The 18,849-nt window shown below is 40.4% G+C and overlaps 1 protein-coding gene across 2 annotated transcripts in view; it reads right to left on the bottom strand.

Moving 5' to 3' along the window:
• The window catches only part of LOC117814178 (metabotropic glutamate receptor 7), a 353,505-nt gene that overhangs the window by 111,175 nt on the left and 223,481 nt on the right, over positions 1-18,849 (bottom strand). The window lies entirely within an intron of this gene.

Here is an 18,849-nt window from a genome sequence, read left to right as displayed (position 1 = left end):
GAATGGTTGCTGTTTTCTGTAAAGTCTTATGGAGTATGTGTGACTTCTGTTGTACATGTGACTGCAGGACACAGTCCAAAACAAACATTTCTAAGGAGAAATTATGGGTCATGTCTTGTCATATTATGTTTCTGTATGTTTTGTTGCTCTATGTGTCGTTATCTTTACATCAGTTGTGCAGAAATGTTATGACAAATGTATTGCTTGCTCTTTTGTCCCATTTGACACACCATAGCCAGGCCACTGTAGCATCTTCCTGCTTCCTGTTGGAAAATAACACCTGTGTTTTTGAATGCCACATTTCACTTTAAAAACTACCAGATGGCGTAGTTAACAAGTCTTAGTTTTTTCTAAAAAAAAAGAAACTTCTAATTTCCATTGCTTAGCGCCGCTCGAGTGGCTGCTAGTTGCAGCAGCCCTCTCTTCATTGTTCTTTTTTTGGCTCTTTTTTTCATATCTGTTTAGTTATCTTTGTATTTGGAGCCTGTCATGACTTTTAATGACTCATTTGTTGGCCATTGACACCAAACTGGCAACGTTTGCAGTGCTGTTTTTGCTATTTTTGTTCCTGTGTGTGTCCGGAGATCCTGCGTGTATCCATGGTAACTAGGTTACATACGAGATCAGCTGTTAGCAGCCGTAGCATGTTGATGCTAAACGATGCTAGGCCCGATGTTCCCTGCGAGCTGAGGAGAAGGAAGCAAGGATGACGTGCTGGTATTTAGGTGCAAGCTAAAAAAGACGACATCGACCTGTCCTTCCACCCACCGTTATGGGGAATGTAAGATCTATCTACGATAAGGTGGACAAGCTAACCCAGCACCAGAGTAGCATCATGCTAACAGAGCTAACACCAGACAGGAACGCCACATTGGAAGGATTTCAACTGCTGTGCGCGGACAGGATGCAGGAGAGCAAGACTGACCTAACTGGCGAAGAAGGCTAGCTCAGTCCTGGACCCTGTGGAGGTGGTGGCTGACAGGAGAATTATGGCCAAGCTGTCGTCTCTGATGGACAATTTTTTTCTATATATACTCTTGTTGAAATTCTTGTACTGTAAACCTTTTTGTTTGCTGCTGTAACTCCATGAATTTCCCCGTTGTGAGACGAATAAAAGAGTATCTTATCTTATCTTATCTTATCTTAAGTAATCTTCACTTTGTTTCCTCAATGAAAAAACATGTCTGTGTTTACGTTTAGGCAACAAAAAGGTCAGGGTCGAGTTTAGAGTAAATTTATAAACTCATTATGTCATGCAAGTGATGTTACATTAATCGTTTAATAAATGGTAGATAACTTATATTGATCCGTGGTGTCACTGTGACCTTGCATACCACCACTACCTAATGCAAGATCATTGAACATATGTCTGAACTCTCCTGTACAGCCATTATTTTTGTTTAAGTAGACGATGATAGAGAACCTCAGGTTTATACTGTGGTAAAAGAGTTATTTATTCAAGGTCTTGTTTTTGTTTTTTTTTCTGAGTTGTTTAGTTGAGTGTGAATGGTTCTCATATCAAAGCTCATTAAAGAGACAACAGCCGAGCTCGTAGTTTGGCTGACTCACAACATTAGCGTTAATTAGCTGCAGCTGATAACATCAGTCAGCCAAAAATGAGGTCTGTTGTACTTTTTCATGCACACTGGCTCGACTCATAACTCACACAAACCAGACTTTTCACACCCGACAGTCTGTGACTGATGGAGAAGTTCAGAGGGAAACTTTTCACTTCTTTCACTACAGTAGACATTTCATAACACTCTTATTAAAGGGCAAAAAGGTGAGCACTTGTTTTTATTCTTTTTGCATGTAAAGTCTGAAAGCAACTGCAGCTGCCTGGTGAATGCATCAGAGTACAGCACGGCAGCAGCTTGCATTTATTCAGAGTTCAACAGGATTATGTTGACTGCCCTGTCAGTCTGCCAATAAAATCAGGATAACAGGCTTTTTATGAACTGCCAGACGGAGAGCGGACATGTGGTCCAAGCTGATAAGATGGGGAGGCGTCTCTGAGTACGATGTTATTGTTTCAAATGATTAATATTAATCTATAATTTAAATTAATTCAATTAACAACTGAGCGAGAGGATCAGGTCTGCTTACAGTTAATGTTACATAATGAGTGTTGAGGAGGGAGTTCCTGCAATAATAATCAAAGCTAAAGATTACAATGCTTACAGATGTTGAAGCTAGCTTAACCTTGAACTGTTAGGTAACATCCCTTACATCCAGCTAAGATAGCTAGCAGCGTGCTAACCTGATTAACAGCTAGGTAATATTGCCTGCTTACATCTTTACTAGCTGGTTGGCTATTAGTCACTTGTTGAAAGCCATCTAACAATGCTAGTGATTGGCTCACAACAGGTGAGGTGGCTGGTTAGCTTGTACTGCCAGCCTGCTGACATTTATGGTGGTTGGCATATTTTGCTAGCAGACTGCAAACACGCTGCATGGTCCCTTGACAACTACAAGCAGCCAGCTCACAACAGAAGGAGCTACCCTACATCAGTGGTGGACAGTAACAGAGTAAATTAACTTGAGTACAGTACTTATGAACATTTTTTGAGTATCTGTACTTTACACTAGTATTATTTTTTGGGGGGACTTGTTACTTTTACTCCACTACATTTAGAAGACAATTATTGTACTTTTCACTCCACTACATTTCTATCAGTGCTCTAGTTACTCACTACTTTTGCTTTGAAGTCAGCTCATGAATTTCCTTCTCTTTTCTGAAATCTGATCCCAAAGACAATAACATGTGTTTGTGTAGCTCAGTTTGTCTCAGTGGTTTAGTCGTACCTGTATATCATGTGTCTCCACGGTTGAATGTGGAGCAAACACAGAGCAATCTTCACTCAGATCAGGCAGTTCATTTAGAGGTGGTAATGATGGCTATAATTCTCCACCTGAGCGCCTATGGCCATATCTTCAGACGTGTTAGAGGTTTTTGAAATGAATAATGATACGTATCGTTTGAAATGTTCTCCCTGTTTCCCACTCTGCCCAAACGTACAAAAATTCACTGTCTAACCTGAGAAAGTGTGTTGAGCTACGTAACATTTGTTTCATTCCAGGTGAACATTTCAAACTATGCTGTCTGTGCTTGGAGTAACTCAGTTTCTGTTTTTATTCCATTAGTTTTTAGAGATTTCAATTAATGGTTTCTAAATAAACATGATGTAACAGAATATACTCCTATGTTTTCTTGACTGCACTTATGTATTGTGAAAATAGGTTTTAAGATTTTTTAAGAAGTACTTAGAAAACTTAAGTATTTTTAAAAGCAAGTACTCCAGTACTTTAACTCAAGTAATAATATGACAGAGCAACCTTCACTTGTATTGGAGTAATATTTTACATGGAGCATCTATACTTTGACTTAAGTAATGAAGCTGTGTACTTTGTCCACCACTGCCCTACATCATTCAATAATATTGCTAACTGCAGGCTACAGTGCATTCAGTGAGCTTACATCAGAACTTACAGCTAACTAACATTACTATCGAGCAACTTAAATGGTAAGAAAACATGGCCAGCAGCCAGTTAACAACACTAACACCTGCCTTATATCTTGTATGGCCACCTTATAGTGACCTGCTAACAATGCAAGTGGCTGGCTATTATCGCTAACACCCAGCTAACATCACTAGTAGCTGCTTGAAGATCCATTCTGTCATATTAACGGTGTGCTACCCAGACTCTTGAAGCATTGCAATAAATGTTCAGAGCAAAGAGGATCCAGTTTGTGGTCTCATTGGTGCTAAAGCAGCAGCATGGTGTGATTAGCATTTAAATCATCACAGTATATCCGGTTGTGCACCAACCTGATCAAAACCACTTTGTTTTTACAACTCCTCAGTTTGTTAAGAGACAGCCAGAGAGAGTTTCCATAATTAAAAAGAACAAAAAGAAGTCTTTGTGATGATTGAGCTGCTTAAATACACATGATGAAAATGAGACAAAGAGATGCAAATAAATTCATACAATCACAAACACAGTGGGGTCGATCGTATCACTGTGATACACAATTACTGAAAACTATCCTCACCATGTTTCATGACTCTGTTGGAAACATTATGCAGCAGAAATGCAAAGTAAGTGAAGAAGTTAAAAAAGCAGCAGCTGCAGGGCCTCAGCTTGCAGACAGTGTTTGGATTTCTAAAAAAACCTCCACAGACTTTGATATTTCAGAGTTTCTTCTGTGACCTCATTGTGCTCCTGCTTTCTTCTTTAAATTTGCATTTATTATATCAGAGCGTGCTTTATGCAGATTTCTCCTCACTTCTGAGAGAAAAACAGTCTCATTGTTAAAGTTCATTTCTTTCTGTCATTTCCAAGCAGTTTAAAGACCAATGTTTCATAGACTATAATTTCCTCTGTTAGAATTCTGCTCACTGCTCTACAATAATAATGGTCGTAAACGGTTCATAAACAACAGATTGGACAGACTCAGATGCTGATGTGAGTTTTGTTTCTGTGCAGAACATGAAAAGCCTCAGTCTCTGAAATGCATTCATCAATAATCAGTCATCATAAACCTTTTCTTCCCCTGGACGGTTGTTTCTAACCTTTCGATTGCTCCACCCTGCTGCAACAAAGTTACAGAATAATTTCAGTGTTTACTTCTAGTACAATATTTAGGATTTGTTTTGAGGTCTTAATCGAAATATATTTTTCTTACTCATCACGCAGCAGGTAAACTTTTATGTCTGCAACTTAATCCTTGATGGAAGTGTATCTACAAACAGTTCTTGTTTTTGTTCCTGACAGGCTCAGGCTGTTACATGTTTGCTGTCTGCATGTTTTGCCAACGCTGGACTCCATCAATAAAAACAGTAACTCGGACTCGAGTTTGACTCGATTCCTGTGACTACGACTTGTACTCTAACTGACTGCAACTAACTTCCTTCTAATTCAGAAACAGGCAAAGAGGTGAGGCTTAGATGGGCACTTCACCTCCTAGCTAACAGCTACAACACACCCACCTGTCACTCAAAGAGTCCAGGCCCCCATTTCTACCTCCCCTTAATCCTTAATCTAATGTAAACAGGTGAGTTGTATATAAATTTAGCCTGTACAGTTGTCATGGTTGTTCTTTTGCTGTCTTGAATTAATCACTGTTTTATTTTTTTGATCAATCGAACATTCAATTATATTCTCCTTCGATGTGTTTCACTCAATTCTACTCTGCTTTGATGTGTTCCACTCCATTCTATTCTGCTTTGATCTCTTCCATTATGTTCTATTCTCCTCTGATGTGTTCCATTTTGTTCTATTCTCCGTTCTGCAGATTGATTTGATATGATGTACATGATCAGGTTGTCAGGCTGTTTATGAATATTGTTATTTGGTTTTGGGAGACCCAAACTGTTATGGGACCAGGCTGTAAACATGTTTATTTCTGCTGGAACATTTATCATGGGGCTCTATGGGGACTGACTCACTGCAGGAGATACACTCTAGTGGACATGAGGGGAACTGCAGCTATGTGCAGTTCCACACTGGCTTAATTTTTCAACAATAGATAAAGCTTTCTTTAATGTTTAAGTATAGTTGGTGTGAGTTTCTGATCTAAAGAAGCAGTAAAATTAGAGTTTTTTGTCAGGTTCTTATTTCAGAGTAACAGAGGTACAGGAAAAACTCCCCACCCTGGGCCAACAAAGCCACCTTAGCATGATGGATTAGCTGACATCAAGCTGCTCTAAGTCAACAATGTATGGAACAAATATAATGATTCAGTTTCTTATGAAGGAACAAAACTCCTGATCTTGACTCAAGCAGCCAAGAAAAGTGCAGAGCCTGTCTGCATCTTAACGACAGCCTCCCTTTGATCATGAACACCCGACAGGCCTCTCAGAGTTAATCACTGCATTAATGGAGTTACACAGAGAGAGGAGAAGACAAAGGAACGAACAGTGGCATGTTTCTGAGTCACACTCAATGATCGTTGGTGGAAAGCAGCAGCTTCAGAGCAAATATATGAGTTCATTATACAACATGTGTGGATGTGAGAGCGGCTGCTGGGCTTCCCGTTACACGCCATTAACTTTCCTCTCCGTCTCTGTTCTTTTTACAGCTTTCATTTACTTTCTCAGTATCTCTTCATCGCTCCATCTCTCTGGGCTCCTGTTGCTCTCTTTTTAATTTCACTGTCTGTCTTCTTTATGTTCCACAATCACGCCCGCCCGCGCGCACACGCACACACACACACACACACACACACACACACACACACACACACACACACACACACACACACACACACACACACACACACACACACACACACGATGCAGAACTTTGGTTACATCTCTAGTAGTACGACACAAGTTATCAAGTTATCAGCGATACTTAAAGATGCCAGAAGACTCACTGAACCTGTTGAAGAATCGCTGTGATGTGTAAGAAGTGTCAGACTGGATGTTTTGAGTCCACATTACACAGGATGAAGCGGAGACTTGTGCACGTATTTGAATTTGAGATTTTGTTAACATCAGTCACCTCAAATGAACATTTTGGATTTCTGTGACAGAATTCATCCTGAGAGAAACTCTCACTTCAGATCTCGTTCTTAATAGGGATGTCCCAATCAGCTTTTTGATTTCAATTTTTTAGTGTTGAATATTTGCCGATAGAGTCCCATCCGATACTTGTATTTGGTAAGATGATAGTTGCACAAGAGATAAAAGAGTTGAGCTGCACACTGTTTTTTCCTTTAACAAAAATAAGTAATTAAAAAATAAATAAAATGTCTTATGTTTATTTCATTTAACTTAATCCAGCTAGCATTGTTGTAAAAGTCACAATCTGTTTTACAAGCTCTGCTGTATGAGACCCATGAAACACACATTACAGCACGCTTAAATCAGAGGCTGCTCTTATTCTAGCATGCCTGAAAAACTCTCTTTGTCAGCCCTGCTCAGAACGGTCTGTTTTCCCTCTGACCACGCCCCCTCAGGAAGTGGATGTGGCCTCGGCTCTCCAGCACGTTGATCTAATGTTTACATGTAGGCTGAATACACACAGCTGCTCACAGATCGCGTTACTTCAACCCTCTGAATCTGATCCAGAATCTGATCCTGACGGAGAGGCGACTGCAGCAGGACCTTTCTGAAGGATTGGTCACAGATTTAGTGTTTCTTGTTGTATGTTTGTCAGTATGTTGACGTGTATCTTAGTACACAGCTACTAACATATAGCTATGTGGCTATGCTAACTAGCGCTAGCACTTTTCCATGAAAAATAAAAATCATCCACTAGATCTTCAAATCTGCAGACGTGGGGAGTAAAACCGACCTTTGTGTTTATTAAGACAGCCTACAACTAGCATGCCTCCCTCCTAAGCTCCTTGTAAGCACACATGTGTGCAGGTAATGAAAAACGGAGGAGGAGTTGAGTTGTATTTTATACAGTCTATGGGCTGAACAAGCTCCAAGCTCTGACTTCCGTTACAGACCGGATATTGTTGTGACGTAACAAAAACATGGAAGTCTGAAACGGCTCGTTTCACACACATTTACTGAAAGGTGGAGAAATCAAAACAGGGGCAAAATGGATTTTTATCATTTTCAGGGGGTTTGTAGACATGCCAGGGAAACATATTTCAGGTAGAGAACCATTAAAAAGTCGATTTTGCATGATATGTCACCTTTAACACAACTCTCACGAGAGAGTGCGTGATTCATAATGGCAGCATCCGGCTGCGAGAGCACAGCACCTTTCATACATTCAAGCATATAGCCCAATTATGTGCAATTATGTTTTTTTATCATGAAAGCTTATATTAAATATTTTCTTTTGGGGGGGCCTGTTAAAATGATTCCGCCTGTTTGTAGCAGATTGACAGAACTCAGTTCACAGTGGTATGTGTTTCATAAAGCTGACACCAGTAATGCATGTTATTTATTTGCAGTTCACAACAGAAACATCCTTCTTATAAAAGTGTCACTTAGCAAAACACTCCAAACAAATGTATTTATTCACATTCAGCAGTCAGTGAGGATTTTTCCCTCCCAGAGTCAGAGGTCAGAAAGATCTCCAGTTATCCAGGATTAATCTTCTGGACTCTATTAGCTCCATGTGCTGGCGAGCAGGATTATTTTCTGCAGAGTATTTCTAGAGGGCATGTTTGCACCATAACACACTCTGAAAGGATCCAAGAAGCAGATTTCTTTTGCAGAACACTCCCAATAAATGTTAATCTCAGTGTTTGTCTGTTTAGAAGCTTCAATTGTGAACTGAAGAGCATAAAATCCCACGAGGGCCACGTTGTCTGAGATGACAGAAATAACACTTTGCATCAGTCGTCATGTACAGTACTCTGCTGTCCTCGAACTCTTAGTTGAAAAGCATCACACTGTAAACAAAGCACTGTTGTTCTAACTACAGACTTGTCCTTCTGTGTGTCTTGTGTTCCTGAAGACTGATGTGCCCTCTCTCGCTACAGCAGGTACTCCAGGATGTCCTCAGCTCCGAAGCTCAGTGTTCAGAGTTTTGGGAACATGGTGAAAGCTTCCAACAAAGGCAGCATTGTGTGAGAGACAGTGGGATCTGCAATGCTGAATTAAGGAGATATACACAGCAGCAGCAGAGTGTGTTTTAGGCTGCTGTGAATGAAACAAGGTCAAACATAAACACAGAGCAGAAACACACAGTGGGACAGGTTTACTGCAGCCTCATGAGGAGTGTTTTTAAAGTATGCAAGGGTCTCTGATTAGTGTGCATGTATTAAAGAGAAGAACGTACGAATAAGAGGAGGATAAATGCTGGCAGAATGAACAATCATTAAAGAGATTCACCTATCAGTCACGTAAGTGTCCCTCACTCATCATTCACATGCCTGTGGTCTCATTCTGGGATTACTCTAAAGGCTGATTTATACTTCTACGTTGAATCAACGGCGTAGCCTACGCTGGGGGTCCGCGTAGCTCCCGCACCTACGCCGAGGCCTACGCGCGTAGCTGACGTGCACCTCCTCCAAAATGTAACTCCCTGTACGTAGAGCCGACGCGGACCGCAAGCTCTGTGATTGGTCCGCTCGGCGGCTTTGTCTGTCCCGCATTTACAACACTTCCGGGATCCCGGACATCGGCCGTGTATTTCATCTCCTCCTCTCTATTCTTCATGTAATCATGTCTGTATGATAACAGCAACATGTATCAGCTGTAGATTAACAGAACATGCTCTGAAACTCTGTGGAAAAGTAAATAGAGATCGTAGCGGGACCGGAAGCAGGCGGCCGGCTATCAGAGAGACCGCACTGCCCTCAGGCGTTTCGGCGGAGAATTGCTGCGCGACACAGACACACCGACGCACAAGTATGTGGGGCTCATGTCCGCGTCAGCCCCTGCTGCGTTGGGGAGACGCAGAAGTATAAATCAGCCTTAAGACAGATTTACCTCACAATCTGAAATACTGCCCACATTTAGTATCAATATCCAATGTTTTAACTTTATATTTGCTTTTAAAATGTGGTAAAGCATAATGCTAGTTCTTTAAGTTCAGTGACTGAATTATCTGAGGTGACACCTAGCAGACAGGTTCCGCCTGTTACTGAAAGAGGCCACAAGCCACAAGCCTGAGACCACACTAACGTTTTTACCACAGTGTCAACAGGCAAAGGGGGAATGTGACAGACTTCTTTCTGTGGAGTAAGGTACTATGTGTGTGATCAGGCATCACTTTTGTTGTTTAGAAAGAATCACAGCTGTTTTTTAGCATCAGAAGCATTTCTAATGTTCTGCTTTGTTCCATTCTATTCTATTCTCATTTGATCTGTTCCATTCCAATCTGCTTTGATCTGTTCCATTCTATTCTATTCTCCTTTGATCTGTTCCATTCCATTCTGCTTTGATCTGTTCCATTCTATTCCATTCCACTTCGATTTGTTCCCTTCCATTCTAATGTTTTTACAACAGTGTCGACAGGCAGAGGGAGGATGAGATAGATCTGCTGAACACATCACTGTTGTGGGGTTTTGACCAATCAGAATCAAGTATTTAACACAGCTTTTTTTCCACATTGTTGTATAAACACATCTGGCCCACACACTGCACTGTCTGCACACAACTACACATGAAGAGTAATGTGTTTTGTTTTGTTTTGTGTGTAATATGTTTGAAATGAACTAGACAGCTACTATTTAGTTTTGTAAATATTGATCTAATAATATTGATTGAAGTTTTAATCCTTATTCTGTCAATCTGAGACTACAAAGACAGTTTTCTCCTCATTTATGCTAAGCTGAGCCTCAACAGCCATACAAAAAGATAAAGATGATTTACTTTATGCATGAAATACAAATGATCCTAGTTTCAGTTCTACACATTCAGAGCAGAGGGCGGTGAAAGGAGGAGTAAAATCTAAGATAAGACACGAGATGATGTCTGTTTTATGAACAATATTGGATATTAAAGATGGCTGGGATGGATATGAATCTACCTGCGTTAACATTCATGTGAACTTCACCCAAGCTTTCACCCTCCATCTCACAGGTGGGATGAAAAAACGGCCTCAAACAAACAGGAAATCAGCAGACAAATAAATGAAGACTCAGAGCTGAGACCGTGTTTGTTTTGCTCCTTATTTGTCTTTGGTGTGCAGACTCATAAATAAATGAGAGGAACTCAAAAGAAGGAGGCAAGTTAGTTGAGGATGAGGACGAGTGAAAGACAGACAGAGACTGGACATAATCATCTGAGAGCAGCTAAGCTAACAAGGCACGTTGCATGACATTAGTGGCTTGTTAGCGCTCAGTCAGAGACTGCCTACCGACCAGCTCTCATGTCTTTAGTTCAAGTTATTCTAGGGCTGTTTTCTGTTTTTCTTGTACCCTTCAAACACGATTTCAGACACATAAAAGTAATAGAGTTGGATACTCAGAGTAGATGCGGTCAAAGTGTCAGATCACTAGCAGACAGCTTCCACAGCTTCAGTGGGTAAATGTGATCCCACAGGTGTCAGAGGCTGCTCTACATGACGGCTTCACTCTGTTTTTTCTACCACAGACTTCATGACATCACAAAGTCACGGAACACAGCCACGGAATGCTCATGTTGCCATGACAACAGGTTCTTGTCCTGGCAGGCTTCCAGAGAGCTGGCCAATCATAAGAAAAGGGATTCACAAAAAACTGCCGTCTGTGGGAGCGCCCACAACCTCGAAAGTTGTCTAGCGTCACTTCCCTAAGAAGTGACCGTGTCTGTTTTAAAGGGGACATATCACGCTTTTTTCATCAATATATATTGGTCTAAGAGGTCCCCAAAACATGTCTTTAAAGTTTATGCTCAAAAAAACACTTTGAAATCAGATTTTGGCATGCCTGAAAAGTCCTCTTCTTCATTCCTCATCAGAACACTCTGTTTTCTCTCTGACCCCGCCCCCTCAGGAAGTGGATGTGCCTCGGCTCTCCAGCACGTTGATCTAATGTTTACATGTTGGCTGAATATACACGGCTGCTCAGAGATCGCGTTACTTCAACCCTCTGAATCTGATCCTGACGGAGAGGCGCCTGTAGCAGGACCTTTCTGAACGATTGGTCATAGATTTAGTGTTTCTTGTTGTTTTATTTATCAGTATGTAGACGTGTGTCTTGGTACACAGCTACGAACATATAGCTATGTGGCTATGCTAACTAGCGCTAGCACTTATCCATGATAAATAAAAATCATCCACTAGATCTTCAAATCTGCAGACGTGGGGAGTAAAACCGACCTTTGTGTTTATTAAGACAGCCTACAACTAGCATGCCTCCCTCCTAAGCTCCTTGTTAGCACACATTTGTGCAGGTAATGAAAAACGGGGGAGGGATTCAGTATTATTTTATACAGTCTATGGGCTGAACAAGCTCTGAGCTCTGACTCCGTGACAGACCGGATATTGTTGTGACGTAACAAAAACACGGAAGTCTGAAACGGCTCGTTTCACACACATTTACAGAAAGGTGTAGAAATCTAAACAGGGGCAGAATGGATTTTTTTCATTCTCGGGGGGTTTGTAGACATGCCAGGGACACATATTTCAGGTAGAGAACCATTAAAAAGTCAATTTTGCATGATATGTCACCTTTAAAATGCTCTGTATGCTTTATACTGGCTTTCATTCAATGGCATTTTAACAAGAAACTGTAAAAACTATTGGTAGAAATCCTGTTATAACATCAGCAGCAGCTTTAAACTTGGAAATTGCACCTTGAAAAAACAAGTGTGATAACATTCCTCATCCGTACTGACCTCCCCCATTGCTGTTGACAGAGTTGATACCAGAAGTCCCGCCCCTTCTTGATTCTGATTCATCAGTGATTAAGAAGTGACATTGATTAGCGCGACGGTGTTCCGAAAGTTAATCTTTTTTCAACTGAGAGCTCTCAGAGCGCTGTGAAAGAAATCAGCTGGGGCTGAAGGTGTTTTTGCGTAGAGGGCGCTAAGCACTGAATACGCTGAATCACATAGAGTTTGAGTTGATAACTGGCGCTGCCAGTGCAAAAACGCTGGCAGTGGACACGCCACCTATACCTGCCCCCTTCCCATTTAAGTGACAGAGGAAAGCTGCAGTGCCAGCTTTTTGTCTATTGGGTTCAAAAACAGGGGCATTGTGCTTTAGGTTTAGATAAGTGTATTTAGTGTTTTGCTTCTTGTGACTGTTTGTTTTTGAAATCGTTTTGTAGTAATGGAGATGTCATGGTGTTTTGACAAACTATTATTGTTGTGATATTGAGTAGTAAAAATGTTTGATTGGTCATGTGACCTCAGGTATTCATGACAGCTGTGAGTGCCAATGTGATTATGACCAGCGAGCCTGAGGAAGCAACTTGCAAACATGTCATTTAGCCTCTATTAACTGTAAGTAAAGTCATACCAGTTTTTTATTATTTATGATTTTGAATTGGTGCAGCAAAAATTGTTTTCCGCACAAATCAGTGGAGGTAAATTCACTCTACCATCCCTCATACCAGGAACATCTGAGCAGATAATCTCTACAACCATAAAAAACAATCTGGACTTTGTATAAAGTGGTTCTGAGTTAAGACGTTCATACGAAACATAATAAATAAATGAAATTAAACTCTCAATGGTAACTTATAGAGCAGAGAAAGTCCATCTTGATTACACTACCGTCCCTGATCTCTAAACATTCAGCTCAGAGCAGCAGTCTGTTATCTTTAATAAAAGGCCCTGGCTCTGAGCCTGAGCCTGAGCCTGAGCCTGAGCCTGAGCCTGAGCCTGAGCCTGAGCCTGAGCCTGAGCCTGAGCCTGAGCCTGAGCCTGAGCCTGAGCCTGAGCCTGAGCCTGAGCCTGAGCCTGAGCCTGAGCCAGCTTTCATTAACGCTGTTTGAGTTCCACAGACTGTTCTCAGATCAGCTCCACCTGCTCTGTAACAAACTGGATAAGACAGAGTATCTGTTGCCATGAGTGAGCCGTCAGAGGACTTCCTATTTCTCTTCAAGAAGCCTTTGAGGGGCTGAAAACACTCTGTAACCCCTCTCTGTGTCCCCGCCGGGGGCTGATGGACCCTGAGCTTCATGTTATCCATTAAAGAGGGGTCCCTCAGTCCCTCTCTCTCAACTCTGTGAGACATTCATATCTCTCTCTTTCACTTGCTTACACCAAACACAACGCCCACACGACCCCGCCAGCATCATTTTATCTCAGCTTCAAAGCAGAGTCGCTGCTCCTCACGGCCTTAACCCCTACCTCAGCCTCCTCCCTGTCCCCTCCGTTTCACAGAGTGCAAACCGTCCTCACACTAACTGAACACTATGCCCCACCTCAGACACCAAACCACCTGAAACCTCAGGGGTGTCTCTTCTGGTCTTTAAACAGCAGGTTCCTGAACCTCAATTTGGACTCAGAAATTAAATCCAGTAAAAGGATTGTCCTCCAACCATCACAGTCTTTAGTGTACTGAGTGTGTCTGTGTGGTGAGGTCTGGCTGTTGTGTGTTTGCAGCTCCCTCCCTCCATCAGTCCTGCAGAGAGATGTATTTACAGCGGATTTTGTGACTTCAGGCTGTTCTGTAGGTGTGTATGCCCCCATGGAGAGCCCCGCCTTTCCTCCAGTGCATGCTGGGATAATTTCCAGGCCTCTGCGACCCTGAACCGGATGAGTGGGCGGATCTTGCAGTCACAGTCCACCGGCTTTACAAGCGTTATAGAAAACATGACAGCCATAACCTAGGTATTTGATGTGTGTGTGTGTGTGTGTGTACACGTGTGAGCGTCATGCTCCTGCTCTGGTACAGAGCACTGATCAGCTGTTATTGTCAGTTTAAAGCCGCTGTGAGGAGTGATGGCTCTGTGTGTTCGTTCAGAGGAGACGGCTTCACGATCAGCCATCAGTCACGCTCACTGGTTTTACGTTGTTTGATTACAGCGGTGTTATCACGTAAAGATAAACATGATTATATCTGTGATGAAACTGTTCTGCTCTATTGTTTTTATCACATCAGAGGACCAGACGCCGACGTGTTTGAATGTACGGAGCAGATCATGATTCAAATTAAAGAGCTCATTCTACAACAAATCTGACAAAGATGTGCCTCAAAGTCGTTAATTTCACGGGCAAAGAAAAAAGTTATTTCATTTTAAATGAAAAAAAAAAAAGGAAAAGAAAATAAACCTGAGCAGGTATACAAACCTGAACTGTCAATGCTGCACTTAAGACCGTTAGTAAAAGTTCTTTAAGTTCCTGATAAAGGAGAATACATTTTATTTGTACCTCTTTTTTCCCTCCTTACTGTACCGAAAATGTACCAAACCAAAGCTTCAAAATTGTGTACCAAACCAAAATATTTGTGTACCTTTACATCTCTATCAGATACTGTTTGTTTTTTGTAGATTAAAAGTCACAAGTCTAAAGATACTTACTATCTACATTTTAAGATACTTTATCATTTTTTCCTTGTTAAAAAGTAATTTATTTCAAGAGACTATTTTGAAAGTCACACCTTTTAAGATACTTATAAATAAAACAATAAAAGGCCCATACTTTAAGTTGTGAATTATAAGTCGCAACAAAAGTTCATAATTTAAGAAACATTAACTTATTTCTGGACAAACAGTAATTCATTTAAGGGTGCTACCTTTCTTTTTGACATTCACAAAGTCACAAAGATGCTAACTTGTTGATTCTGGACAAAAATGTAATTTATTTTGAGACTCTGAGCCATGTTTCTTTGAAAAAGAAGCATTTTATTTTGAAATATGTGTTTTAAAATACTGCATTATTCCAAGATCAAAAGTCAGCCATTTTTCACTTTTAAAATGTTGATTTTTTAAAAAACATCCAGAAAAAAGTGACAAATTGAAAGATATTAACTTTCTTTTTATATAAAGTCACAAAATGTATATACCAGGTCAATATTTTAAGCATAATAGGTGTACATTTGAAGACACTGACTCTGTTACGGGAATATTGTAACAAAATTAAGAAATCACTTCAACTTTCAAGAAACTGCTAAAAAAAATTTGGATAAAAAGTTATTTTTTTTAAGATACCTATTATTTTTCATTCATTTTTAGTAATTTATTTCCATTCCTTATAAGATAGTCTTGTGTTTAATCACTCCCAGGGTCTGCGCTGACACAGACACATTGCTATTGGTAATCAAGGCTAGCTTATTAGCTTGCCGTTACTCAAATGTAATGTAGAAAGATAGGGCTTTAACATGATGTCGGTCATGGGGGAGAATTCAGCTTCTGTTTTATTGGCTGCAAACCCTGAGCTCTCAGAATAACTTGTTGGGCACACGATTCGTGTAGATGTACTGAAATAACCTGTTTTGAAAGAGCAGCCAATGCGGAATAATCCAGTGATTATTTCGGCATGAAAAGCTGTTATTTTGAAATGTAGTAATTCTAATTTAAGATGCATACTCCACTTATCAATTCAGGATGAAAAGTTTTGAGGAAGTTTTGATGTTGCAGATTTGTTGTATAAAGAACAGCACAAAGAGTCTACTCGTTGTTCAGAGTGATCTGTAATATTAACTTTAAAGGTCATCGTGATCTGGTACAGGCACAGACGGATCCTGCAGACTGAGGAACATTTATAAGAATCCTCTCTATGTCACAGAAGTCTGCTCACATCATTTTAACATGCTGTTTGTTCAGCAAACTGCTGCACTGATGATGTCTGTTCATCTGATTCTCTCAAAGGTGTGATGAGGTCAGCGCTCTGAAGGTGTACCTGAATAATGACGCCTCATATTTTTTGCTGCTGGGTTAAGAGGCTCACAGAAATCGAGCTGTCCTGATGGAGTTTTTTTTTTATTCTGCTCCTGAGATTATTTTAGTATTGAGTTCCTGCCAACACAATCAAACACAAACTTAATTTTCAATGACTTTGTTTCTCATATTAGATCTGTTTTTATTTAGAGCATGAATACTGATATCAGCCAACCAATGATTCAACTCAGAGCAGCACCTGAGTTACAAACCGAGTCATACAATGCTACAAGGACACAAAAAACAACTCCAAGGTGGAAACAAAGAGGGAAAAGTGACCACAAAGAGATCAGATATATAATCAGGAGACGCAAACACCTGACAAAAGACTCAAAATTACTACAAGGAGAGCACAAATACCCTCAGAGAGCTGCAAAAAACTACAGAGACACATGACTACAAGAGACACAACATGACTACTAAGAAGAGGCACAACATGACTACAAAGAGACACTACATGACTTCAAAGAGACAACATGACTACAAAGAAACATAACTACAGAAAAGGCCCAGCATGATTACAAAGACACACAAAATGACTACAAAGAAACATAACATGATTACTCAGAGAAACAACATGACTGCAAATAGAAATAGCATGAGTACACAGAGACACAACATGACCACAAAGAGACAACTTGACTAAAAAGAGACACAACATGACTTCAAAGAGGCACAGTATGACTACATAGAAACAGAATGACTACAAAGAGACACAACACAACTAAAAAGAGGCACAACATAACTTAAAAGAGACACAACATGACTACAAAGGGACACTACTTGAAGAAAACAAAGACAATCAATGAGTTGTACAACAACTTTTAAGGGATGCGAAACCTCCACAAAGAGAAACACAAGACTCAACACGACCACAGAGACAAAAACCGTAACAAACATATGCATCACTACAAAATGCAAAACAACTACAAGAAGAGGGCCTTCGCCGACCTTGTCGGTGCTCGGGCCCTAAAAATACAAAACAACTACAAAGCTTAACTACCAATAGAGAGACAAAAAAAACTGTTAATGAAACAAGACCACCACACAAAGACTCAGAATGACCCCTGAGAGAACTGCAAAAAAATGTAAAAACACTAACACAAGATTCAAAAACTAAATCAGAGACTCAAAATTACAACATAAAATCATACAGAAACAGAGTGAAAGGAAGCAAACAAACCACAGAGATAGTTATATACAAAGAGACGTAAAACAAAGCAAAGAAACACAAAGACGACAAAGAGGCTAAAACATGCAGCCAAAACAAAAGCACAACACTTTCTGTAAACTTGACAAGACATGTACAACTTTAAAAGACCTTAGATGACGAAAGCAACCAACAACATGTAAATATGAGTGCAGAGTGACGCAAAGACACTAAAAATAAAACAAAACCAATATAAAGAGGCCCAAACTTCACAAAACAGACAACAAAAAGATGCACAATACTGACAGAGAGAGACACAAGTTGCACCAATCCAAACTATGACTCACATAAGGAAGAATCCATAAAAATCTACATTTTTTGTGTTGATTTACAGAAACACAAGCTCCTCTGAGCTCTTTTAATTCTTCACTTCTCTCCTGTGTGAGTCATTTGTGCAGATTCAGAGTACAGTTTTCTACTGTTGTTTCTCTGAGTCTCACTGCCTGCTGCTCATCCCTCTTCATTATATCATTTAGGGTTTAGTTCTGAGGTTGGGGGGCTCAAATGATCCCACCACCACCAGAGAAGAGAGAGGAACAAGAAGTGCTTTACAAGATATTAATCCCTGATCAGGACGTGAGAAAGGAGGGGGGAACAGAAGTATGACGCATAATCATTAAAACACGAAAACTGACTGAAATAAACCCAAAGTTACTTTAAGAGACACAAAACTTCAAATCATAACAAAGAGTTGAAAAGACCAAATTCAGCTGCAAAACTCAACAGACCGACAAAATGAAAACAAGAGGTGAGCGTAATAATTTAAAGAAACATATCACCATCTAAAGATTTAAAAATCCTTAAAAGACAAACCCAACATATTCATGATTTTCACATCATGTCACACATGTAGGGACCCCCCTGGAGGGCAAAAAAGGCTTCCTTCTGCTACGGGTTACGGGGAAATCACCGGACTCTGCTGCCAACTTTTAGAACATTTTTAAATGCCTGCCAATTGTTGTCCAATTATATGATAAAGACACAAGCCCAGGTTCTGCCTCTTAAGAATCCCATCTGAGAAATAAAACCCTTAGAGGAAGAGATGAGGACTAATTCTATTAGACAATCCACTGTCCCTGGTGAGGGAACAAAACAATGATCAAGGTCCATACGTCTTTGAGTGAACATTTCATTAATGGTGAGTTGAAGTAAACACAGGTTATTTTAATTCATGAATGTTTGGTCAATGTAGCACTCGACCTGACATGGTGGGTGTGTGCAGACTGATTTAAACAACTCCAGCAGTAACTTGTTGACACCTCTAGCAAACTAGCTAATGCTAGCTTAGTAGTAACATCCCTGTTTTCCAAACCAGACACTTTTATCCTGACAGTCTGGTGATAAAGTGGTCTTTGGTAAGTCAAGGAGAAGATCCATATTAAGTTTGGAGGCTGGACAGTGACACATCTTC

This window comes from Notolabrus celidotus, chromosome 1 (genome assembly GCF_009762535.1).
Source record: "Notolabrus celidotus isolate fNotCel1 chromosome 1, fNotCel1.pri, whole genome shotgun sequence".
Taxonomy (NCBI): Eukaryota; Metazoa; Chordata; class Actinopteri; order Labriformes; family Labridae; genus Notolabrus; species Notolabrus celidotus.
The sequence above is the reverse complement of the archived record's forward strand: the minus strand, read 5'-3'. Positions and strand labels throughout refer to the sequence as shown.